The sequence below is a fragment of the Arachis hypogaea genome, chromosome 16 (assembly GCF_003086295.3).
Source record: "Arachis hypogaea cultivar Tifrunner chromosome 16, arahy.Tifrunner.gnm2.J5K5, whole genome shotgun sequence".
NCBI lineage: Eukaryota > Viridiplantae > Streptophyta > Magnoliopsida > Fabales > Fabaceae > Arachis > Arachis hypogaea.
Genome location: NC_092051.1, coordinates 43,166,329 through 43,179,568, shown reverse-complemented (window position 1 = coordinate 43,179,568; position 13,240 = coordinate 43,166,329). Strand labels below are relative to the sequence as shown.

At 36.0% G+C, this 13,240-nt stretch overlaps 1 non-coding gene across 1 annotated transcript; it reads left to right on the top strand.

The window, feature by feature from the left end:
• Window positions 1-1,110: 1,110 nt before the first annotated feature.
• Window positions 1,111-1,218, top strand: LOC112761124 (small nucleolar RNA R71). The gene has a single exon (XR_003181534.1). It is a non-coding gene; the product is annotated as a small nucleolar RNA R71 (small nucleolar RNA).
• The last annotated feature ends 12,022 nt before the right edge of the window (window positions 1,219-13,240 follow it).

Below are 13,240 nucleotides of genomic sequence, written 5' to 3'. Positions count from 1 at the left end.
CTGTTTCTTATGAGGCAATCTCAGTTGATCCAATGCATTTAGTTCATTGGTGAACAGGAGAGGTTCATCTCCCCAAGTCTCTTTACCAAATAAATTGGCATTCAGCTTCATGATTGCACCAAGGAACTTGGCAACTTGCTCTTCAGTAACATCCTCATTCTCTTCAGAAGAGGGATACTCATCAGAGCTCATGAATGGCATAAGGAGGTTCAATGGAATCTCTATGGTCTCTAGATGAGTCTCAGATTCCTTTGGTTCCTCAGAGGGACATTCCTTGTTGATCACTGGACGTCCCAGGAGGTCTTCCTCCTTGGGATTCACGTCCTCCCCTTTCTCCTTGGATTTGGCCATGATGGTTATATCAATGGCCTTGCACTCTCCTTTTGGATTTTCTTCTGTATTGCTTGGGAGAGCACTAGGAGGGGTTTCTGTGATCTTCTTACTCAGCTAGCCCACTTGTGCCTCCAAATTTCTAATGGAGGACCTTGTTTCATTCATGAAACTCAGAGTGGCCTTAGATAGATCAGAGACTAAGTTTGCTAAATTAGAGGTATTTTGTTCAGAGTTCTCTGTCTGTTGCTGAGTGGATAATGGAAAAGGCTTGCTATTAAACCTGTTTCTTCCACCATTGTTAAAGCCTTGTTGAGGCTTTTGTTGATCCTTCCATGAGAGATTTGGGTGATTTCTCCATGAGGGATTATAGGTGTTTCCATATGGTTCACCCATGTAATTCACCTCTGCTATTGCAGGGTTCTCAGGATCATAAGCTTCTTCTTCAGAAGATGCCTCTTGAGTACTGTTGGATGCAGCTTGCATTCCATTCAGATTCTGAGAAATCATATTGACCTGCTGAGTCAATAGTTTATTCTGAGCCAATATGGCATTCATAGTATCAATTTCAAGAACTCCCTTCTTCTGAGGTGTCCCATTACTCACAGGATTCCTCTCAGAAGTGTACATGAACTGGTTATTAGCAACCATGTCAATGAGTTCTTGAGCTTCTGCAGGCATTTTCTTTAGGTGAATGGATCTACCTGTAGAAGTATCCAATGACATCTTAGCTAATTCAGACAGACCATCATAGAATATATCCAAGATGGTCCATTCTGAAAGCATGTCAGAAAGATATTTTTTGGTCAGTTCCTTGTATCTCTCCCAAGCTTCATAGAGGGATTCACCTTCTTTTTGTCTGAAGGTTTGAACATCCACTCTAAGCTTACTCAGCTTTTGAGGAAGAAAGAACTTGGCTAAGAAAGCCTTGACCAGCTTATCCCAAGAGTTCAGGCTATCCTTAGGTTGAGAGTCCAACCATATTCTAGCTCTGTCTCTCACAGTAAAAGGGAAAAGCATGAGCCTGTAGACCTTGGGATCAACCCCATTGGTCTTAATAGTATCACATATTTGCAAGAATTCAGTTAAGAATTAAAAAGGATCTTCAGATAGAAGTCCATGAAACTTGCAGTTCTGCTGCATCAGAGAAACTAATTGAGGTTTAAGCTCAAAATTGTTTGCTCCAATGGTAGGAATTGAGATGCTTCTTCCATGTAAATTGGAATTAGGTGCAGTAAAGTCACCAAGCATCCTCCTTGCATTATTATTATTTTCGGCTGCCATCTCCTCTTCCTGTTCGAAAATTCCTGTAAGGTTGTCTCTGGATTGTTGTATTTTAGCTTCTCTTAGTTTCCTTTTCAGAGTCCTTTTAGGTTTAGGATCTGCTTCAACAAGAATGTTCTTGTCCTTGCTCCTGCTCATATGACAAAGAAGGGAATAACAAAGAAAATATGGAATCCTCTATGTCACATTATAGGGATTCCTTTGTGTGAGTAGAAGAAGAAAAGAATGTAATGTAAGGAAAGAGAAGGGAGGAGAATCCAAACACAAGGGTGAGGAGAGCAGAGATATGAGATGAAGAGAAGTGTTAGTAAATGAATAAATAAATAGAAGGAGATGAGGGAGAGGGAATTTCAAAAATTAATTTTGAAAAAGAGTTAATAATTTTCGAAAATTAAGATAAAATTAAAATTAGAATTTAAAAATGAAACAATTAATTAATTAAAAAGAATTTTTGAAAAAGAGGGATGTATTTTCGAAAATTAGAGGGGGATAGTTGGTTAGGTAGTTTTGAAAGAGATAAGAAACAAACAAAAAGTTAATTAGTTAGTTGAAACAAATTTTGAAAATTAATTTTGAAAAGATAAGAAGATAGGAAGTTAGAAAAGATATTTTAAAATCAAATTTTTTTTGAAAAAGATATGATTTGTAAATATATGATAGAAAGATATGATTAAAATTAGTTTTGAAAAAGATTTGATTTTTAAAATCACAATTAATGACTTGATTCACAAGAAATCACAAGATATGATTCTAGAACTTAAAGTTTGAATCTTTCTTAACAAGTAAGTAACAACCTTGAAATTTTTGAATTAAAACATTAATTGTTGATGATATTTTCGAAAATATGATATAAAATTAAGAAAAAAATTTTTGAAAAATATTTTTAAAATTTTCGAAAATAAATAAGAAAAATGAAAAAGATATGATTTTTGAAAAAGATAAGATTTTTAAATTGAAAATTTGATTTGACTCATAAGAAACAACTAAATTTTAAAAAGTTTTGAAAAAGTCAACTCAAATTTTCGAATTTATGAGAAGAAAAAGGGAAAGATATTTTTTTGATTTTTGAATTTTTAATGAAGAAAGAGAAAAACATGAAAAAGACTCAATGCATGAAAATTTTGGATCAAAACATGTGATGAATGCAAGAACACTATAAATGTCAAGATGAACACCAAGAACACTTTGAATGTCAAGATGAACACCAAGAACTTATTTTTGAAAAAATTTTGATGCAAAGAAAACATGCAAGACACCAAACTTAGAAATATTTAATGCTTGGACTCTAACAAACGAAAAATGCATATGAAAAACAAGAAAAGACACAAAACAAGAAAATTTAAAGATCAAACAAGAAGACTTACCAAGAACAACTTGAAGATCATGAAGAACATTATGAATGCATGAATTTTTGAAAAATGCATAAATTTTTAGAAAAAAATGCAATTGACACCAAACTTAAAAATTGACTCTAGACTCAAACAAGAAACACAAAATATTTTTGATTTTATGATTTTATTAAATTTTTTTGTATTTTATTTTAAATTTTTTTCGAAAAACATATAGGAAAAAGAAAATAAGAAATTCAAAATTTTTAGTAAGAATCCTAGGAATCTTTCAATGTTGGCCTAAAGCTCCAATCCAAGGGTTGGGCATGGCTTAATAGCCAGCCAGCTTTAGGATATAAATCAGGCATGCAACAGCTGATATTCCAATTAACTTGCCTCTATGCTGATGGTTGGAAGCCACAGTCCAAAAGAATTAGACATGGCTTTACAGCCAGCCAGGCTTTAACATGCTTCATGAAACACTAGAATTCATTCTTAAAAATTTAGAATAATTTTCGAAAACAGATGAGAAATATTTTTGAAAACTTTTTGAAAACAAAATAAGAAGAAAATTACCTAATCTGAGCAACAGGATGAACCGTTCATTGTTCAAACTCGAACAATCCCCAGCAACGGCGCCAAAAACTTGGTATGCGAAATTGTTACTCAGGTTGTAAAATTTGTTGTTCGTTCTCTCCCTGGCAATGGCGCCAACAAACTGGTGCACAATACCATGGTCCAAACATAACTTCACAACTTCGCACAACTAACCAGCAAGTGCACTGGGTCGTCCAAGTAATAAAACCTTACGTGAGTAAGGGTCGATCCCACGGAGATTGTTGGTATGAAGCAAGCTATGGTCATCTTGTAAATCTCAGTCAGGCAGATATCAAATGGTTATAGTATTTTCGAATAATAATAATAAATAAACAGAAAATAAAGATAAAAATACTTATGTATATCATTGGTGAGAATTTCAGATAAGCGTATAGAGATGCTTTCGTTCCTCTGAATCTCTGCTTTCCCGCTGTCTTCATCCAATCAGTCTTACTCCTCTCCATGGCAAGCTTTCTGTAAGGGCATCACCGTTGTCAATGGCTACATCCCATCCTCTTTGTGAAAAAGGTCCAAATGCTCTGTCACGGCACGGCTAATCATCTGGAGGTTCTCGATCATACTGGAATAGGGTTCACCCTCCTTTTGCGTCTGTCACTACGCCCAGTACTCGCGAGTTTGAAGTTCGTCACAACCATCCCTTCCCAGATCCTACTCAGAATACCACAGACAAGGTTTAGACTTTCTGGATCTCAGGAATGGCCATCCATGGGTTCTAACTTATACCACGAAGATTCTAATATCTCGGACTCGGTCCTCTGTATTAGATATCTAAGAGATACTCATTCTAGCTTGTTTGCATGTAGAAAGGAAGTGTTTGTCAGGCACGCGTTCATAAGTGAGAATGATGATGAGCGTCACATAATCATCACATTCATCATGTTCTTGGGTGCGAATGGATATCTTAGAAGCGGAATAAGTTGAATTGAATAGAAAAACAGTAGTACTTTGCATTAAATCATGAGGAACAGCAGAGCTTCACACCTTGATCTATGGAGTGCAGAAACTCTACTGTTGAAAATACATAAGTAATGAAGGATCAGGCATGGCCGAATGGCCAGCCCCCAAACATGATCAATATGATCCCAAGTTGAACTAAAAATCATAAGATGTTCTAAATACAATAGTAAAAAGTCCTATTTATACTAAACTAGCTACTAGGGTTTGCAGAAGTAAGTAATTGATGCATAAATCCACTTCCGGGGCCCACTTGGTGTGTGCTTGGGCTGACCTTGAAGTTTACACGTGCAGAGGCTTCTTTTGGAGTTGAACGCCAAGTTGTAACGTGTTTTTGGCGTTCAACTCTGGTTCGTGACGTGTTTCTGGCGTTTAACTCCAGACTGCAGCGTAGAACTGGCGTTCAACACCCTTTTGCGTCGTCTAAACTCGGCCAAAGTATGGACTATTATATATTTCTGAAAAGCCCTGGATGTCTACTTTCCAACGCAATTGGAAGCGCACCATTTGGAGTTCTGTAGCTTCAGAGAATCCACTTTGAGTGCAGGGAGGTCAGAATCCAACAGCATCAGCAGTCCTTCTTCAACCTCTGAATCTGATTTTTGCTCAAGTCCCTCAATTTCAGCCAGAAAATACCTGAAATCACAGAAAAACACACAAATTCCTAGTAAAGTCCAGAAATGTGAATTTAACATAAAAACTAATAAAAACATCCCTAAAAGTAACTAGATCCTACTAAAAACATACTAAAAACAATGCCAAAAAGCGTATAAATTATCCGCTCATTAGCTAGTGAGAGTGTTTATCATTTAAGTGTGGAAAAGCTTGGGAATATTGGTTGAGGTAAAAGTGTATTTTGTATTTTTGTTGAAAATCATGGGATTGGGTACATACTCATGCATTAAATATGTAAAACCATATGCATTGATATGTTTGTATATACTTTAAAGAAAAAAATGATAAAGAAAAATAAAAAGAAAAAAATATACAAAAGAAAAAGAAAAAGTGAAAAAGAAAGCAATAAAAAAGGGACAAAAATGCCCCAAAGTAAAGTGATAATAACAATGCATATGGAATGTGAATTAAAGAGAATGCTTGAGTATGTGAAAAAAAAAGTGGGAATCATGGGTAGCTAGGTATTGTATTAGAATTGTATAGGTTGTTATGTGCGTTTGGTGAGAGCTTAGGTTAATCAAAGATTCAAATTTCAAGCTCACTTGACCATATGCATCCTTACCTTTACCCTAACCCCATTACAACCTATGAATAAGTCCTTATGATAAATGTATGCATGTATTGAATAATTGTTGATTGTTATGTGAAAAACAAATCTTGAAAAGCATGATTAGAAGAGAATTAAGTGAATCAACCCTATACACTTGAGCGACTAGAGCGGATACACTTCCTGTGAGGGTTCGATGCTCAATTTCTTGTTCTCTGCTTTCATGAGCTTTCTTTTTGCAAGTTTGTTTATACTTCATTTTATATATTTGAATTGGTGGGATTCATGAATCGTCATATAATCTTAGCCCTACTTGTTCATATACGTTCTTGAGGAATTGATTTACTTTTAACCAAGTAGATAGAAGCATTGTGCATTTAGTTGCATGCATATAGATAGGCTCATATAGTTTATTTTCATTGAATAAATGTTCATACCCCTTTTCTTGTCTTTTTAGGTTTAGCATGGGGACATGCTTAGTTTAAGTGTGGGGAGGTTTGATAAACCCCAATTTTGTGGTTTATCTTGTGTTGAATTCAGGGGATTCTATCAACTTTTCTCACATTTATTCAATAAAATAGCATGGTTTTGTGAATTTCTCCTAATTTGTGCTTAAGAGTAAAAGCATGCTTTTTAGGCCCAAAAATTGATAAATTTAATTCACTTTAATTCCATTTGATGCCTTGATATGTTTGTTAAGTGATTTTAAGATTAGAAGGCAAAGATTGGGTTGAAGGAATGAAGAAAAAGCATGCAAAAATGGAGAATTCATGAAGAAATGAGGATTTGCTAAACTCAAGGCCATGCGCACGCGTCATCCATGCGTACGCGTGAGAAAGAGATTCGCTAGTGACGCGCACGTGTCACCCACGTGTACGCGTGAAAAGGAATTTTGCAATGTGACGCGTACGCGTGATCCATGTGTACGCGTGACGAGCAGCACGTGACCTCACTAAAGGCAATAGCTGGGAGCAATTTCTGAGCTCAAGGAGGCCTAAATCCAACTCATTTCTGATGCTTTTGAACCCAAGGATTGCTAAGGGAATGGGGGAGTAGTCATAGTATAGTTTTCATCATGTTTTAGGGTAGAACTCTAGAGAGAGAGGCTCTCTCCTCTCTCTAGATTTAGGGTAGAAATTAGGATAAAGTTAGGTTAATCTCTCTTAAATTTATCTTTCAATTCTTGTTTTGATTTAGTTTTCCCTTTTAATTCCTTGTTATTACACCTTTGCTCTTCTAGTTCTTGTTGTTAATTTCCCTTTCATGTTATTTTTATGTTGATGCACTCTTGTTGATTTCAATTTCCATTAATGCAATTTATGTTTTCTTGTTCTTATTGTTTAATTGAGTTGTTATTATTGTTTCTTACATTGGGTAGTTATAACTTTCATTAATTCTTGCATTTTGTGATGTTTACTTTTATTGCACTCTAGGTGTTTGATAAAATATTTTCACTAGTTTTAGAGTAGTTTTCTTTACTCTTGGCCTAGGCTAAGGGAATTGAGTGACCTTGAGTCATTGGGTATCATTGAATTAGTGATTTGAGAACCCTTAGTGGTCAATTTGATAACCATTGACGCTAGCCTACTACTAAGTCAATTAGTAGCTAGGTTAAAATTTATGGATTGATGTTGATTAAGCCTATTTGACGTACTTCAATCATTGAAGTAGACATTGTACGTACTTCAAGCATAGAAGTAGACTAAATGTGTTGGTCTCTTATAATTGTCAATATATGGTTTGTAGACAAGGATGGGTGATCTCAATTCCTATGCCTAGCCAAGAGTTCTTTCCCTTTCTTTATTAGTTCTTGTCATTTACTTTCTTGTTATTTACTTTTCTTGCCAACTACAAATCAAACCCCCTTGTTCTTTCATAGCCAATAATTGATCACTTCATTGCAATTCCTTGTGAGACGACCCAAGGTTTGAATACTTTGGTTTATTTTCATTGGGATTTGTACTTGTGACAAACAAATTAAAACTTTGATTGAGTATTATTTGTTGGTTAGGAACTATACTATCAACGGAATTTATTTGTGTGAAATTCCTAACTGACGGTAATACTTTTTCACCTAACCAAGATTTGTCCCAGATGGATCCGAGTAAAGTAGTCCGTGAAGGAATGCTGGTAAATGATGATGAAGCTGCTAAGGAAGAAGATGAAAACCTGGCAGATTCATGTATGGTTTGTTGTTAGCATTTTGTTTTTATGCTTTTGTTATTTTGAAGACAATGATTAAGTTGTAAAAAAAATCTTGATCGTCGATCTTGATGATTTTGGTTTTATATTTGGCCAGTTGTTTTGGCTCCATGTGGATTGATAAGAAATTTGATTATATATATATATATATATATATATATATATATATATATGTTGTTGATAGATAATATTTGATGATAGATAGGTTTGTGGTGTCATTGTCATTTGGAATGACTAATGAGTTTGTAAATGGAATTTTTTGAAGTTTGATTGAGTTTGCCCATAGTTTGGTATACTTTCTTCTAATGAAAATTTGCATAATCTTTAGAGATAGCCATGTCAATTTTGGTGACTATGTGATGATGCATAGGTATCATGTTGGTAATTTGATATGGTAAAATTTTGATTTGGATCCATTCTAAAAAAGGTTACCACAAATGGGTAAAGTTGTGATGTTTATTGACCATGTGATTGAAGGAAGAACGAACTCAGATGACATATTAGTCATAATTTGCATTTGATAGTCACAGGTCGAATTCGACAAAGATCGGATAAAGAGATAATTGATATATAAATCAGCTTGTCCTGAGCCACAATAGATTGTTATATGACCCTTGTTTACAAAGCTACAAGTAGGCATGCCTCGTTAAAAGCTTTCCAAGCAAAATTTTCTTTGGGAAAAATCTTGTGAGTAGGAAAAAGAGTACAAGCTTGTCCATGTCTTTTAACTATAATATTGTTTTAAGGAGGAGATATTGATGACAAGTCATCCTAGCCTATTTTAGTTAGTCTTTTTCTTTTGTTTTCATTAAAATTATGCACTTTCTTGAGCTACAAGCAAGCTAATTGAGTAGATTTTCATGTTTCCCTTGATTGAACCAACCATATATGAATTTATGCCATTTCATGAGGTTTTATGCTATATTTGTTGCATATTATGAAAGAATGAATATCTCATGATTTTGAGCATAGCTTTGATGAGTTTGGTTGATTAATGATAGGTGAAGAAGGCTTGGAGAAAGGTTGAAGCAAGAAGGAATGGCTAGGAGTGAAGAGAGGACAATGGAATAAGTGAAATTGAACCAGGAAGCAAGAAGTTAGCCCCAACGTTAGCCCCCTAACTTGGAGGCTAACGTTGGAACTTGAAATTTCCTCCCTGGCCATCCCAAGTTTGCGCCAACGTTAGCCCCCTAACTTGGAGGCTAACGTTGGCATATGAAAATATAAGGGAGAGGGGCCAACGTTTGCGCCAACGTTAGCCCCCTAACTTGGAGGCAAATGTTGGCGCCACTAGCACTAAACAAGGCCAACGTTAGGGTCAAAGTTAGACCCCTAACGTTGGCACCAACGTCCAAACCAGAAAAATGTGCCAACTGATATGAAAAGTTGGAGCCAAAGTTAGGCCCCTAACTTTGGCTCAAACTTTTGGTCCAACTTTGGCTAACTTCAAAACCGGTTCAATTGGTTCACTTTGGTTCTTCTTCAAACTTCAAGAGCAATCAACCAAGGCCTCTTTCAACCCAATTCCACCAAGAGCAAAGGCCCAACTCAAGGCTTTAAGATCATTTGAAGAAAGTGTATAGATAGGATAGAATTCAAGTTATTGTGGGAGCTTTCCTTTTAGAATTTTCATAATAGTTTTCGGAGAGCTTTTGAACTTGAGTGAACTTTAATTCCTTGTTTTCATTGCTTTCAATTTCATTTTACATTTGTCTTGGATCTTGGATTGGAGAATTGAAGAAATTCTGTTTCAATCTCAATCTTGGATCTCTCTGTTTCTTTACTGTTAATTGAATTCCATTTCCGGTTCATTGTTCTTCATCTCTTTTCTTTGCAATTTACAATTCCCTTGCAATTGTTCTTGTTGGATCTAGGAAGGCATTGAGATCTAGACTTGGTTTTCTAGTCTCTGGGTCCTGAGATCTAATTTCCATTTCAATTCCCTGTTTACTGCTTCTTATGTTTATTTACTTTTCTGCTTCATTTCCGGTTCAATCCCAATTCCCTTTTACTCTTCTGTTTGATGCAATTTAATTTTTCCTTGTTTAATTTCTGCAAATCCACATCCCAATCCCCTTTACATTTCAAGCAATTTACATTCCTTGCACTTTAAGATTCCACAATTTACATTTCTTGCACTTTAAGTTTCTGTCATTTAATTTCTTGTCCTTTAAGTTTCAGCAATTTATTTCTTGTTCTCTTTACTTCAATGCAATTTAATTCTGCAAGTCACAAAACCATCAACCAAATCGTGATTCGCTTGACTAAATCAACCGCTAAACTAAAATTGCTCAATCCTTCAATCCCTGTGGGATCGACCTCACTCCCGTGAGTTTTTATTACTTGATGCGACCCGGTGCACTTGCCGGTTAGATTTGTGGTGTTTTGGAAGAGATTTATTTTTCCTCCAAAATATCTCATCAAGTTTTTGGCGCCGTTGCCGGGGATTGATTAGATTGACTATGATTAAGTGAGGTGGCAATTTAGATCAAGCACTTTTTCTTTAATTTTTGACTGACACACTAACTGTTTGAATTTTTGCCTGAGCTAATTGAAACCTCACTTTAGCAATAGAGTGAAGTTTCCTTGGTTTATCTTGCTGAATATGATTCTCATAGCTTGATAAATAAACGAGAGAAGTGATTTTCGTTCATTAATCTCTCAAGTTTACCAACTGTTTGACACATGGTGTCAACTAATCCTCTGACTATATTCTGGCATGAGAATATCCAATTTTCATTTGGATTGTTTGTGATTGTACAGGTCATGGAGGAAAGGAATCCTACAGCAAGAGGAGGAAATCTAAGGCAACAGAAGCCTCAACTTCCATGAGCACAGAGTGAAGGATGTCAAGCTAGTGACAATAAAAGAGCGCTTGTTGGGAGGCAACCCAACCTGAGGTAGTTTTCTGTTCACAACTATTTTAATAAAAAGGTTAATTGGTTTTATCTATAATGCAAGAAGCTAAGTTTGGTGTTGCACACCAAAACAGTCTAAGGGAGAATGAAAGATTCTAAGTTTGGTGTTCCACCAAAACCCCATTAAAACACACATTCTCACTTTCTGCATAATGTAGGCTTCAAGCATACTGGATGAACTAGTTAGCCATTTTACTGTTTTTCATAGTTTCCAGTTCTATCACTTTTGAAAAAGAAGAAAAAGAGTTTTACACATGGTTAATCTGATGCATTGGCAAGGTACTAAGTTTGGTATTCCCACACCAAAGTAAGTACAAAGGCCCACAAATAAATCGTGCAAGCTAACCATTTTTCAAGTGCTTGGGGAACAAGCAACTTTCAATATCATTGCAGAGGTCCATACAAGCTGATGGAAGGATTGAGCATCATCAACCAAAGAACAAAAGATGAACCTAAAGGCCAGCAATGATGATGATGAGAAAAAGAAAAGCAATTGAACTCCAACAGGTTGTATTGTTAAGTGATTGTTCTACATCAAATATTGCTGTGATTGAAAGTTGGATTGTATCCTTGATTGCCCTGCCTGTCTGCATAGTATAGTTTCTTTCTATATACCCCTGCCTGCATGCATAGTATAATTTCTTTCTTTATAATTCAATAAGCAAGATGTTTTATCATTCACAACATTCTCATCTTCAAAACTTGTTTGCACTCAATTTCCAAGAAATGCATCACATGAAAGTTCTTTGAAAAGAAGGATTGAGGAATTAAACGATTTTGAGGCAAGCAAAAGATTAGGAGAAGTGGTGGTTCTAGTTGTATGATTATGTATTGAGGTTGCATGCTTGTGAAAACTTGCATGGGAGCTCATAGGCGGGACATGAAGTTCAAAGAAGTATTGTGGAGATTCTCAAAAACTTATTGATCCAAGAAGCAGCAAACAAAACAAAAGAAAATAAAGAAAATACAAAAGTAAAAAGAATATGGCCCAAGGCTCTGAGCATCAATTACTAGGCAGAAAAAGAAAGAAAGAAACAAAAACTCAAAGAGTTGTTATCCTAGTAAATGCTTGTGGTTGAAATGTGTCAAGGAAAGAGGCTTGAGCAAGTAAATCCTTAGGGGTGCCTTAACACCTAATACCTTAAAACCAACTGGTTTAGGAGTATTGATTGAAAGCTTATCTAAAGAGCCGCTTTGAGACATGATACTTAGAGTCGAGGCCAAAGCACAGAAACTATAAGCTGCTTCAAGGTGATTACTTATAAAGAGATCTCCATGATACCATTTGGATGAAAATCCTAAGACCTACGACTCCCAATATGTAAGGACTAGTGAGCACTGAAGCCCTTGCATGAGCATATGATTTAGAGTTCACCCCACTGATACTTGATCACTTCACTCACTGCACTTTACAAGTGTTCCTCAATCCATCTTGACTGAAAGAATCTCTGAGCATAATTCATTTCTTGCTTGGGGACAAGCAAGCTTTAAGTTTGGTGTTGTGATGACAAGTCATCCTAGCCTATTTTAGCTAGTCTGTTTCTTTTGTTTTCATTAAAATTATGCACTTTCTTGAGCTACAAGCAAGCTAATTGAGTAGATTTTCATGTTTCCCTTGATTGAACCAACCATATATGAATTTATGCCATTTCATGAGGTTTTATGCTATATTTGTTGCATATTATGAAAGAATGAATATCTCATGATTTTGAGCATAGCTTTGATGAGTTTGGTTGATTAATGATAGGTGAAGAAGGCTTGGAGAAAGGTTGAAGCAAGAAGGAATGGCTAGGAGTGAAGATAGGACAATGGAATAAGTGAAATTGAACCAGGAAGCAAGAAGTTAGCCCCAACGTTAGCCCCCTAACTTGGAGGCTAATGTTGGAACTTGAAATTTCCTCCCTGGCCATCCCACGTTTGCGCCAACGTTAGCCCCCTAACTTGGAGGCTAACGTTGGCACATGAAAACATAAGGGAGAGGGGCCAACGTTTGCGCCAACGTTAGCCCCCTAACTTGGAGGCTAACGTTGGCGCCACTAGCACTAAACAAGGCCAACGTTAGGGTCAAAGTTAGACCCCTAACGTTGGCACCAACGTCCAAACCAGAAAAAATGTGCCAACTGATATGAAAAGTTGGAGCCAAAGTTAGACCCCTAACTTTGGCTCAAACTTTTGGTCCAACTTTGGCTAACTTCAAAACTGGTTCAATTGGTTCACTTTGGTTCTTCTTCAAACTTCAAGAGCAATCAACCAAGGCCTCTTTCAACCCAATTCCACCAAGAGCAAAGGCCCAACTCAAGGCTTTAAGATCATTTGAAGAAAGTGTATAGATAGGATAGAATTCAAGTTATTGAGGGAGCTTTCCTTTTAGAATTTTCATAATA